Raw genomic sequence first — 12347 nt, 5'->3', positions numbered from 1 at the left:
TCCCATTGCTTCCTCAAAACAATATGTCAAATACAACACTGATTCCACCAGTACCCTGAATATTTCCTATGCAGAAGCCCCACATTTGGCTGATAGTGTTTATATCATATGTGTACCGCGTTACACTTCAGTAGCTAAATGGCATTAGTGGAAGATGGAGAAAATTGTTCTCCAGTAAAATGTACAACCTGCTACACTGTCCTTCCATTTGGGAAATGCTGCTAAGAAACAAAAGAGTTGTGCATGATGGGGAGGGAGCTTGCCATATGAGTCCTCCAGAGCCTTTTAAGGGAGAAGTACCTTTTAGTTTGGCTTGTCTGTACATGGGAGTATCGGTCTCCATCCAGAAACTGGAGAGGAAGCGGCAATTCCAGGCCAAGTGGAACTTAGCAGATCTCTGGTGCTGATGACTTCTTTTTCAGATGCAGAATTTATATGCCAGTATATCTACCTTAAGGGTGAGGTATAATCCCTAAAGGTTCCTCTCTGATATGGTATGTATTCGGAAAGGAGTGCGACAGGGATGTATTCTTGCCCCATCTTTCTTTAATTTATACTTCATTCTTTAATTTATACTTCATTCTTTATCAGTTCTATGGTAGACCATCTTCACAACCCAGGTTTTCATACTCCCAAACTAGCAGGGCATAATATTTCCATATTCCTCTACACTATTGATGTTACGATAATACCACCAACTGCTATGAGACTAAAAAAATCAAAAGCAGCAATAGTTTGGTATTGGAGACAAAGCTGATTGCTACTTAATTTTGAAAAATCTACAATTCTGGTTTTTGCAAAAAACAGCAGTCACTCTGGAAAGCAGAAGAGCACAAATAGAGCATGTTACTGCCTTTAAATACCTCAGGGTGCTAAAGACACCTGGAGTGCACATCAGAATCACACAGTGCTGTTACCCTAAGATCCTCAAATGCTATTAAGCACTTTTTGTTACACAGATGGAGGTCAAGTAATCCTGTGGTGCCAAAACTGTAAGGCCAAATCATCTGTGGTGCACAAGAGAGAATTTATGCAAAGAACGCGCTGGAATCCTGAGATCAATTCTTAGCGCACCTAATGGCACTGCGAAGGCTCAGTTAAGACTTGAGACAGGAATGCCCAGAATCCAGGTAAAGGTCTGGAAGATGGTGACAAACTACTGGTTGAAAATCCAGTTTATTTTTCCAGCTGGACTGACCTGACCTCTTTAGTTTCCACAGATAACTTCTCTTCTCCAGGCAACAGGCTGTAGAGCAGGGGTTAGCATTATGTGGGCTTTCCGCATCATTCCTAATCTCTCTAGGGCAGTGTTTCTCAACCTTGGCCACTTTAAGATGAGTGGACTTCAACTCCCAGAATTCCCCAGCCACCCATGCCGGCTGGGGAATTCTGGGAGTTGAAGTCCACTCATCTTAAAGTGGCCAAGGTTGAGAAACACTGCTCTAGGATATGACCAAGCTAAGCAATAGCTCACCCAAAGAATATATGATAGCGAGTTACAAGCTAACAAGCTACTTCTACATGGCAGAAATTGGATAAACAAGGGCATTTGGGAACAAGCAAAATATTTACAGAACCTTATTTTCCCCAGACTGAGGATTGCATTCTTTAAAGCCAGACCCAATTATCTTACTACCCATATTGTGCAAGTCAGATACTCTAAAATCCCATTAATCAAGCACATCTGCCTGTTAGGTGACAAAAAGAGACAGAAACCATTTTGCATGAATTATTACATTGTAAATTTTACAGGGGTATTATATCTGTTTATATTCTGCCCCTAATAAATAAATCCCCAGGAAGGTCACATAAATCTTCTCTTAGAAGACACAAAAACTGCCATTACCTGCACAAAGGCCAAATTTTATGTTGCTGTAATGAAGATAAGACATAACCAACTCCAAAGCTAATTTTTTTTTACTTTTTTCTTATTTAAGATCTTAATATGCAGATTTGTAATTACTTTAGATAGTTTTAGGTAATTTCGACCCTGAGATCTCAAGTTGTCCATATCAGAGTTGCCCCTGTGGAAGTCTGTCCTAAACAGGAAAAAAAAAAAGGTTTGTGTATCTGCTGTGTAAAATAACAAACAAAACTTTTTTTGAAGGTCTAAATTAGACATCACTTTGGCCAACAGAATCTTCCATCCTTCAAATTCCTAACCTCAGTTTCACATCTCCCTTCTCCTACTTAAGGCACCATCTAACAAGCATTTTCCTGCAATACTAAGAGACTAAACTCAAAATTATGCATAGCTATAACAAATAATTCAGCCTCTACATCTCTCAAACTCAAATCTTCCAAAATAAATCCTACATTATTCCATGAATGTTTACATGCATCCCCAAAGTCGGGCAAAAGAGGTAATAAATTATTGAACAAACACAACTTCAGATTTTAGGTGATAGTGGCATTACAAAAATGTTACATATTTTTAAAATATATGTTATTCACTTGCTCTGTTTTCTGATGGAGAGCTACCTGGAAAATTGAAACGGTAGGTGCTTTGTTTATTTTGCTTGCATTTCATTGCTATCCATTTTCATCTTCATTCAGCCATCATGTCTTCCCTATGAGTATGTGCACCTATTGCAAGGTTTACCAATTGTTACTGTACCTAGTATATCATTACATAGTATACACCTGATACATCTCAAATGCGTAGTCACAGTAGGTGGCACTATTTAGCCAACCTTGCTAAATCTCAGAGGAGGAGGAGGAGCTTCTGCTGCTAAGCTTCTGCTCTTAACTTTGTATCCAGTTAGTTTCCTGAATATCATCAGGAAATCACAAGATGTAAGCTGAACTAGGAAGTTGTGAGTCCGTATTGGATTAGGCAGTACATAACTGGAATAAATAATATCCCAGAGGAAGACAGTGGCAAACCACTTCTGTATTGTGCCAAGAAAACTATATGAACATACCCATATAGTCACTAGAAGTCAAGATCAGTTCAAGGGAGTCCTTAAAAATACTGTGTGAATTGGCCTTTAATTTGTTACGTGACAAGAGGCTTACTTCAGTAGCTGTCCAACTACATTTTGCTATCTTGAGTAGAAAGGAATACTAGACTAAATCTGGAACAGCAGTTACTTATAACACTTCCAAATGATCAAATCATTGAAGAGAAACTAGTGGAAATTAGACAAACTAAAGATTTGCTATGATGATAAAAATCAGCTGGCACAAAATCAGGTTTTAAGAACAATAGGAAATTAACTATTTCTGAGACATCAAAGAATTAACAGAAGAAAAGGAGTAGCTTTTCCTCCAAGAAGAATGAATTGCTATTAAGTATATAAAGGAAGATTGATACGGGACATTCCAACATGCTTACTCTATAAGATAGGCATGTATGCTCAGAGGGAACCAATGGAATCCAGATCCACCAACATGTTTTTGGCACATCATAAAACTCAAAGAACCAACGACACATAAAGACATTTCTGATACACTACAAAAGTGAACAAAAGTGAGCAGATGTGCTTCCATGGAAAAGAACAGCTACTTGCTCATTGTGGAATATTATATCATGTACCTAAAGGCAAGCTAAGTAGACACAGGATATGATGAGTTTGTAACCTACAACAGTTCCCAAGATACATCAGCTGCATTTCCAGTATTGGCCAAGCATATATCCACATATCATTGCTTCCCATAATAAAACTGTTAGTTGAAATATTGCACAGATTATGAAAAACCACAATGAGAAAAGGCCAAAGAAGGAGCAATCAAGAGTCAAGGCATACATTTAAATTGGCTGAGCTACAGAAACAAACCACATGAATTGAGGAAAAAACCATCACCAGCCCAGGTTGCTAATGAGAAGATTTGACATGTAATCTTTTAACCGCAAGCAGATAGATACAAACACCCACACACACATTGGAGATTAAATAAGAGGCAATATAATGAATTCAAGATTCAAGCCATTAAGATACTACAATAGTGGAGCAAAGTTGAAAGGGCTCAGTCATATGGATGTAGAAACCAGTGATGGTAAATTAAGTGGTAGGAAAATTGCAAGTCATATGTAGAAAGAAAAAGCACAGGCATATCGGTATACAACGGAGAGGCTATTTAACTAAAGGCTATGTATAGGCCACCCTAACCTTTGATGATGGGTGGCTTAAAATCATGAAATACATTTATTTAGAAGAAATATGTCCAATTCCAATACCATAAAACCATAAACTAAAAAAAACCAGCACTGGATAAAATGAATAGCAGCCACCAAGGCTAGCAATCTACCCTCCAATTTAATGAACAAACCATTGAATGTCACAAATAGAGAAATGTGAGCTTCAGGTGTATTGAATGGTTCAATGGCCCCACAATAAGACAAGAATACTGAATAAACATCAATTCCATGACTCATGAGAAGGGTATGCAAACATCTGAAGCAGAATTGATCTCAAATTCTTATCAAGGGGATCAAATAATGTCTCAGAAATTGTTGGTCACTAAATAAGGCCAAAGAAGGACCACTTGCCTATATGAGAAGAGGCATGGCAATTATCCTTTGTACTCCTCTTTTGTAAGCCACAAAGGAGAAACTCTTTGTAGTAGGCCACCTGCTCATGTGCACAGATCCTGCTTGCTAAGGATTTCTTCCCATCTGATTGCTTCTTTAGTGGCAAGAGAAGCCTCTTGTGTTTTTCATTTTCACACAATGATCTGGAACCACACAATGCCAGTCGCATGGGGCCCTCCAAGAAAATCAAAATGGTACCAGGGCAAGTGCTCTTGCTAGGGGGCTTGGATCATGGTTATACCATCAGTCTGGTCCTGCAGTGTGGTGTGTGGGAGAGCAGATACATGCACGCAGTGGCATCTTCACATTTGCCCTAAAAGACACCAGACTCAGTAAAGCTACCTTTCTTTTAGAACCTATGCAATGCTTCCACTTCCTTTACCATATTCGTGTCATTAGGTCATATTTTCCTTCTGCTATTCAAATTCTTTCTCCCACCAAAAATCCTCATGCCTTCCACTGCTCCCCTGCCTTACCTTTGGTTACACTAACCAAGGAGTGCCTTTAATCAGAATCCATCAAGCCAACCTTAAATTCCTACTTTCAAATCTAAACCTCTGGACAGCACGAAGCTATTATTAAATATTCAGTGTGATCTTTATTCCTCTCTGCTATTAAGCTATATGCAAGAGGAGGAGCAAGATCGTGCAAGCTGTTACTGATCTCTTAAACTGTCTTCATGGGATCTTGGGTACTACATCTCTACAGAGCTCTTTTGGTGAAACTGCAGTGCATATACTGTGTATCTGAACTTCCAGAACAAAGCCAAGGTGTGGGGAGGGGGGACCAAACTCAGCTGCCAAGGAGGACATCATGGGAAAGAGCAGCACAGAGGTGATACTAGATTGGTATAAATGTTGCATGTGGAAAGGCTCTATTTTTCCTGGAAAGTGTAGCAGAAAACTAATGCTTCTTAAGCCTAAAAAATGTGTCTGTTCCCTCTCTCCTTAGTACACCAGCAAATATTCTGAAACTTACCAGGGAGTAACAACTAATGTGGATCCAGTTAACTATTAGTGTATATATTAAGCAGCTTAAATTTCTTTTTTAATTCCTGGCAAGTGGATCAACCACCGCATCATGTAGCTGGCAAGCAGATCAGTCTTAAGAGTTATTACTGACTTTTCTGTGCCCAAGAAAAATGTCAGTAAGATTTTATCATATGCATATTTTAAAAACTAGAGGTGAATAGACAAAGATCAGTCCATCTGACACTCCTCCAAAAACCCACAGACATGTTATAAACCTGTTTACTTGCCAGTTAAATTGAATTTAAAGATGCTATGGCTCATAATATAGCTCACCTCAAATACAGCAGTAGCTGTGAATCCTCTTAAAATGTAACATAATTTTGCTGGCAACTCTATTATGTCAACCTTCCATTATGGTATTAAATAGCCTCATCTTAAAGTTCTATGGGCTTGGCTGTTTCATATCCTACTATAACTCCCTGATCTTTACTTTGCAATAAATGAGACTTACTACTGATCCTTGACAAAGATGGAATACATTGCTACTGGCCACATAATTTAATTGCACTTTTGTTGGTCTGGTTTGGCAGGAAGGAAGTCTGCAGTCGATCAGCTTCTTCTGCACCCGTAATAGACACTCTTTTCCAACTGGAAGTAGTATAAAGAGTCTTCATGGGACAGAGGGCACGAAAGGAACTAAAGCAGCCAAAAAGCCATATGGAAAGTATTCCATTTAAAACAAATAGGCAAGGAATTGCTTCTCTATCCTAGTTCTCCTTGGAGGCTTTTAAAAAGGAAAAGAAAAAAGGAAAGTTCTGTGGTGGTCTTAATATGCATTCCTCCCTGTAGATTTACTGCCCACTGCATTTGCCAGTCAGTCTGGTATCTGAGACATGGACGGTACCCATTCCGATCCACCCCAAAGAACCATGGGTCAAGCTGCTTGATAGATGGAAGTTGTTACTGCCTCTCAGACCTGGGTCTTCTCCTGGGTTTAAGCCTTTGTCTCAGTAATTATACCAGAAAGAAGAAATAGCATCAAATCATAGAAAATAAAATTAGGAGTTTCCAGAAGTAAAGATAGATGAGAAATTTTGTCCAGCAGAATTTTTAGGAAAATATTCTGCTAAATACATAAGACAACTTGGAATGCACATATATGCTGAAGTCTACCCTCAGAACTTTCCAACATAGTTGAGAATTTAAAACATGCATTCAGGAAAAACATACACAAAAACACAGTATTGATTATGTGCCACCAAGCTGATGTTGACTCTTAGCAACACAAATAGATTTTCTCCATGACAATATATCCCTAGCCTGGTCCTTCAAGTCTTCCAATGGTGCAGCCATCACCACTTAATAAGTCCATCCACCTTGCTGCTGGTCATCCTCTTTTCTTTTCTTCCACCTTTCCCAGCATTACAGAGTTCTCTAGAGAACAAGGTCTTTGCATAATGTGTCCAAAGTAGGATAATTTGAGCCTGGTCATTTGTGCCTTGACTGAGAACTCAGAGTTGACTTGTTTAATGATCCATCTGTTTCTTTTCTTGGCTATCCATGGTATTCTCAGGAGTTTTCTCCAACACCAAATTTCAAAAGTATCAACACTCTATCTTGCTTCTTCAAAGTCCAAAAGTTGGAAAAGCAACACATTTTCTTATAGATAAACTGGTTAACAAAATATGCACACTAGGACAATTATATACAGAAATGTGTATTTCCAGCAATGTGTGCATCAGTGCATATATAAATACTGATGCAATTTTTTTCTGCCAAATTTGTAAACTAGACTGGAAGTCGGTAAGTTGAGAAATTAGGAAAAACCAACATGGGTAGAATTATCCTTTCTTATTGAGCATTAGCTCAAGACGTTCACAGATGACATGTTCTATCTCATCATCACATACATCACAGAGGCAACCCTAACAGATGTTGGGGTGAGGAGCAGCATCATGATGTTAGAGGCCAGAACCGCAGGATAAAATGTCACCTGTTCTACACTGCACCCATATGTGTTGCCTCTCCCTTCAGTAGAACTGAGATACTATTTAATGCTAGTATGATAGGTTTTGTACACAGAATAGAGATGGGGGGCTGCCATATTGGCCAGACTATAAAGGGACACAAGTATATCTATTTATCAAATGTATAAAGCCGCCCATCTCACGAGTGTGACTCTGGGTAGTGTACAGTAAAACAAAACAATGAAAGCACATCTTAAATAACCATTAAAAGCAATTAAATATAAATATAAATAAGACCACAGGGGAAAGTTTCAAAGACTCACCCATAATACAGCCATCTCACGGGCTCCCTGTTTCCAAGGGATCCCCAGGCCTCCTGGAAAAACCACATTTTAAGAGGTTTTTGGAAGGTCAATAGGGTCAGGGCCAATCTCATCTGGGGGGGAGGCAGGTATGATGTTCCAAAGGGCAAGGCCATGGCAGAAAAGGCTCATTTCCTGGGTCCCGTAAGGTGGAACTCCTTAGCAGATGGGATGGGATGAATATATGTAATCAGGATGACCGGATGGGATGAATAGATGTAATTGCGGAGAGGCAATCCCTCAAATACCCTGGCCCCATGCCATGTATGGTTTTAAAGATCAAAAACAGCGCCTTGAATTGGATCCAGAAGCAAACTGGCAACCACCACAACGTGTGCCATTCTAGGGCACACATGACTGTCTGCACTGCTGCATTTTGCACCAGTTGAAGCTTCTGAATACTGTTCAAGGGCAGCCCCATGTAGAGCATGTTAGAGTAGTCCATTAGGGAGTCAACCAGGGCATGAGTAACCGTGAGCAGTTTGCCTTTATGCTGTGAATATGCCAGCTATCACTGGGTCCTGAGCCACATTTTCCATAGGCTGCACCACTGGGATTCCTCCCTTTTGAAAGGCCATGTGCCTGGCTGTTGCACAACCTCTGCGATTATGGAACTATCAGACCTGCACAGCTTCTAACTTGTTTGTCCAGAAACTACCTCTGAGGAATAAGCTTCACTGTGTCTGCAGAGAGCAACATGTACATCATTCCCTAATGCAGATACCAGCCCAAGTGGCCTACAAGAATCCATTTTTACAGTAAAATTTGAACACATTTTTGAGAATGTAACCCACTGAAGCAGCCTGGTTTAGACAGCATCATGAGTGAAAGATGAAAGCAGGAACTGAGTATGAATGCCACAGAAAGACCTTTGAAAAATGCTGGCCCCAGCAATGGGGGCAATGTACCATTTCTGTACCACTTCAGCCAGCCAACTGTCTTGAATCAGTGCCAATTCACTATATATCTCACTATATATCACAGTGGTATACTAGGTAATGAAATATAAAATAAGAGTGAAGAAAACTTAGAAAGCTCTTTGTTAGGCACCAAAATTTGGAGGCGCATGTAACTATAAAGCGAGTTGGGCTAGGTCATCTTCTTGCCTTCATGACTGTGCAGGGATTTGAACCTGAATCTCTTTAGTCAACATTCAATGCTTTCTCTGTATTATACTGGCCTCAGAGCAAATCATCACAATATTAACAAAAGGATATGCTGGAAGCTAAGTAAAAGCAAATGTCTTAGAATTGAAATGCTATGAATGTTTACATAGCAGTAAGCCCCACTGTATGCAGCGGCACGTACCCTTATGTAAACATGTGCCGATATGAGAAGAATCTTAGGACAGAGGAATTAGATCAACTCAGAGTAATTTAAGGTCACTGAACAGACGTATCACTGGATCACTTAAGAACCTGAGGCTATCCACATTACAGATCTATAGCACCATCCATCCACTATTGTGAAGATACGTGACTAATGCACACACAGTTTACATTGCCACAGTGACTGCAGGGCGGTACTATAAGTTGTTAGTGTAGAAAGGGTTTTCTGGGTCAAAAATAACCAATTCCATTTTGTACAGCAAAGGGATTTATTCCAGCTATTCTTTATAAACCATACTTGTACATCTGTTTCTGCAAAAGTTTTGTTTTTTGAAAAGAGGAATTATATCTTCTTTCTTAAAGATCTAAATCACTCAACAGCCATACCACAGCTATTTAGTTATTATACTCAAAGGTCTGCCAGCTCAAGAACTTCATCCAATGGACTCTCAGATCACCCAATGTTCCCAGCTTTCAGAAAAACTGTAGAGCTAGCAAATTAGGAAGCCAACCTAACCACCCTCCAGTGGTTGTTGAGTCACAAAGACCACCACATTTTCAATATTAGAAATATTTTATGTGATTAGACAGAGAGCAAAACAGAATGTAGGCTGCAGAGAAAGGTGGGAAGATCAGAAAGGACATAGAATATCTTACAATATTAACATAACTGCATAAATATAGTGAATATTGATGAAACTACCGTATTTTTTCAACAATAAGACGCCCCCATGTACAAGACAACCCCCACTTTTCCAGCCCAAAATTAAAAAATCAATATTTTAAAGATAGTGCAGAACACATTTTTATTTAGTAATTAGTTAACATTGACCTGATACACTCGGTGGGAGGAGGTCCAAACCATCTCTCTGCAGCTCTATTTCCAGGCTCTTTTGCTTAACTGATTACATTCAAGCACAAGTGAAACTGCAGATAGCTTGTCTCTGCAAACAGACTTCCTCCAGTTGGTTTGTTCAGCATCAGCTGACGTCAGTTACATCAGGCTCGGGATTGGAGGAAGTCTGTTTGGGAGACAAGCTATTTCACTCGTGATTGGAGGCTAGCAATAGGAGGAGCCTCTCTGCAGAAACAAAGTATGGGCAGTTTGGAACTGGGCGATTCTCGGCTGACCTCCTTGAATAAGACGCTCTTCAGTTTTTAGGGTAAGGATTTTAGAAAAAAGTATCGTCTTATAGTCGGAAAAATACGGTATATAGCATGCAAGCCTACACAGAGTAATTCCACAAGAATAGATGAGATAATCTGTTTTAACAAGCAGACTAATCTTGTAGATTAAAAGAACATAGTTTTATAACTTTCAAGTCTCCCCTTCAAGAAACTGTTATTTTGGAACTGGTAGCTAAAACCAAATGCGGGGGGGGGGGCTTTAATGGAAACCTTCATAAAGGTGTCACATGTGGAGAATATTTCACGACAGCTGATGGAGAATCCATCCTCACCACTCACATGGCTCCTGCTGCAAATCACCAATGACATACGATGCAAAGAAAGGTAAATTGTCAGGCACTCCCTGAGAATGAGATCCTTTTCTGATTTTAGTCTCACAGCCAGAAGGAACACTGCTGTTCCTGTGTTTGTGGGCTTTCCTTATGGAACACCATTGCCTTCTCTTGCATGAATCTTCTCCTTGGATCTCCTTCTCCCCAAAGCCCTGAGGCAAGCCCTACATGCGTCTCAGACTTTCTAGCATGAGCAAAAGATGAAGTAGCATAAAGGTACACAGAGAGCCAGTTAAATGTAGCAGTGAAAGTGCCGGATGAGAAACCAGGAGACCATGAGTTCTAATCCTGTTTTAGGCATAGAAGCCAGCTGGGTGACCTTGGGCTAGTCACTCTCTTTCAGTCCAACCTACCTTATTATTAATTATTATTAATAATAATCTCCCAGTGAGGCATTACATTGACATGGTTGGTTGTGGGGCTTGTGTGCTCTGGGGAAGATGAGAGCTTTGCCAGAGGTTCAACCATACTGGACAGGTCTCATCAGAGGAGCCAGACAAAGAGTATCTCTTCCATGAACAATATGGTGAGACGTAATTTACAGAAACCTATACCAGATCGGTTGTTGCCCAGGACAACAAGAACCACTCTAGGTGTTGGAGTTCCTGGACCTCTGGTGACAAGTGGGCTACAGGACCCAGGACTGATGGCTGAACAACCAGGACCAGCAGCTGCAGGACTACTGGAAGAAAAGTTGCTTATCTGTCCCAAATATACAAAGACTGAAAACAAAGAAATAATGATTTGCTATTACAAATCAAGTCCAATGAGAAGAGGATATCTGAAAAGAACACATCAGTTCTGGAAAGAACAACATCCAGAATCAAAAATAACAGAACAGAGGCTAGCAAATCAGTTTATAGTACGAAATAAAGAATTCATAGAAGTAGAATTGGAAGAACTGCAAAGGTCTACCCAGGGCAAAGAAATCAAAGCCTTGCCAGAAGTAGATCAGACATTAGAGACAATCCAGGGGGAGTCAGTAGCAGAGGAAGCCAGCATCACTACTGAACCATTCTCATTCCCAAACCAGGCACCTTCTCCTCTACCTTTTCCTAAGAAAGAACAACGTCCTCTAACTGAAAAACAAGAACTAGAACAAAGAATAACTAAGCTTCTAGAACAGCACAAAAACAACAGAACAAGGTTGCTTACATTGAAGCTTGTTACAAAAAAAAACAGCTAGTACAAGTATTAAAAGATGCCAATACTGTAGTATCAAATATAAGCACCAGCTCACTGCAAGAAACAAACCAACTGCTGTACAGCATAGCTGCAGTTATAACTTAAAATCTTGGATGCAAAATCAAAAAAAGAAAGAAAGAAAGAAAGAAAAAGAAAAAAAGCCAAGCAGTGCATCACCAAAATGGAACTTTGGGTTCGAAAATAAGATCAGCATGCTAAGATCAGCAAGCTAGAACAGATGAAAGAAAAGAAGCTGAAGAACAAGAAGACCAAAGAATACCTGATTGAGAAATACCACCTAGAGACAAGGAAGATCAAGGAAGCAATGGAAATAATAAAGTAGCAAGTAACAGCTGTAGCCAAGAAAATCAGCAGATATGAAACTCAAATTGCACACTAGAGGCAGAATCTCCAATTTCAGTCAAATCAGAAACATTTCTACCAATCCATCAACAGAGAGACTGCAATGAACCAGCCAAC

The 12347-nt window shown here is 39.7% G+C and overlaps 1 protein-coding gene across 3 annotated transcripts in view; it reads right to left on the bottom strand.

Moving 5' to 3' along the window:
* Positions 1-12347, bottom strand: part of FNDC1 (fibronectin type III domain containing 1) — an 88621-nt gene that overhangs the window by 58769 nt on the left and 17505 nt on the right. Inside the window, exon 1 of one of the 3 annotated variants that reach the window (XM_088142641.1) lies at positions 9995-10004. The exons of the other annotated variants lie outside the window; for them this stretch is intronic. The gene's annotated coding sequence lies outside the window, so the exon portion shown is untranslated. Of the gene's footprint in view, positions 1-9994; positions 10005-12347 lie in introns of those variants that run through there. 3 annotated transcript variants of the gene reach the window in all.

The sequence above is a fragment of the Python bivittatus genome, unplaced genomic scaffold (assembly GCF_059951505.1).
Source record: "Python bivittatus isolate LINGU-HERP-01145 unplaced genomic scaffold, Pbiv_v1 ctg000020_np1212, whole genome shotgun sequence".
NCBI classification, from domain to species: Eukaryota; Metazoa; Chordata; class Lepidosauria; order Squamata; family Pythonidae; genus Python; species Python bivittatus.
The sequence above is the reverse complement of the archived record's forward strand: the minus strand, read 5'-3'. Positions and strand labels throughout refer to the sequence as shown.